Raw genomic sequence first — 1282 nt, forward strand, 5'->3', positions numbered from 1 at the left:
TTTTTTTTATTATTGTTTTCTTTTTTTGTGTGTGCCTCCTTTGTTGTAAAAAAAAAAAAAAAACGGGGACGGACAAGGCCCCTGAATAATACCAAGACACCTCTCGGGTCGGGAGCCGAAAGGGGAGCCCTCTCCGGGGGAGTCTGTGCCTCTCCCTCCCCACATGCGGAGACTCCAAGGCATTGTTATAGTAAGCCATTTTGAATTAGAATTTGGGGGGAAATGGTGTGTGGCGGTATGTAGTGTGGTGTGGAAAGAAAGATGATCTGTCTTTAGAGAGCGTGCTTGACTACTCTCTGGTAATGATGAGACAACAGGGTAAAGGAAAGTGAGGACATGGGAAGGGTTTTTGGTGGGCTTGCAGTACACTCCTCGCCTCGTGTATATACCTCACCGGGAGTGGTTTACGCCCTTTTTGGTAGGTGTCTTCCTACCCAAGATCTAAATAAAGGGAGGTCAACCCACGCGCAGCTTAGGTGACGTCAGTTGGACTGTTGGTGGAGCCTCCTCTCGCTCTCTCTCTCTCCCTCCACAGGGTATAAAAAAAGCTGAGTTAGTAGGCAACCCCATCAGTCACATCACGACAGTTGACCTGATACCTGCCAGACCTCTGCTCTCCGCTCCCTGCCGTCTCTTGCCGTATCCCGCTAAATTCTCTCTCTCTCTCTCTCACTCTCTCTCTCTCTCTCTCTCTCTCTCTCTCTCTCTCTCTCTCTCTCTCTCTCTCTCTCTCTCTCTCTCTCTCTCTCTCTCTCTCTCTGTGTGTGTGTGTGTGTGTGTGTGTGTGTGTGTGTGTGTGCAGAGAGAGAGAGAGAGAGAGAGAGAGAGAGAGAGAGAATTTGGTGGGAGCGAGGGCGAGTAGAAGGACAGAGAGCGGAGGGCATGTGTGTCTCAGGTCAAGTGTCGTGGTGGCACTGATGGGGTTGCCTGCTCGGTCAGCTTTCTTTATACCCTGTGCTACGTCACTTGGATCTCGGGGAGGAGCCTCGGGAGGATGCGTGGAATGGGACTAATTTTGAGCCGACCGTGGGTTGACCTCCCTTTATTTAGAACTTGTTCCTACCTACTCCCTACGATATGGTACTCTTAGCTTAATTTTGATTTCTTAAGTCTTATTGTTTTCAAAAGTGCATGCGTTTGTAAGGCACTGGTGTGTAGGTATCATGTATATAGGTGGAATGTGTAGTCCAGTTTGCTGCTCACTTGTGTATCGATGTGTAGTTGAGGTACGAGGTGTCTGGGTGTGGTGACAGCGTGAGGACTTTGCTGACTTGGTCTCCAG

This window comes from Eriocheir sinensis, chromosome 22 (assembly GCF_024679095.1).
Source record: "Eriocheir sinensis breed Jianghai 21 chromosome 22, ASM2467909v1, whole genome shotgun sequence".
NCBI lineage: Eukaryota > Metazoa > Arthropoda > Malacostraca > Decapoda > Varunidae > Eriocheir > Eriocheir sinensis.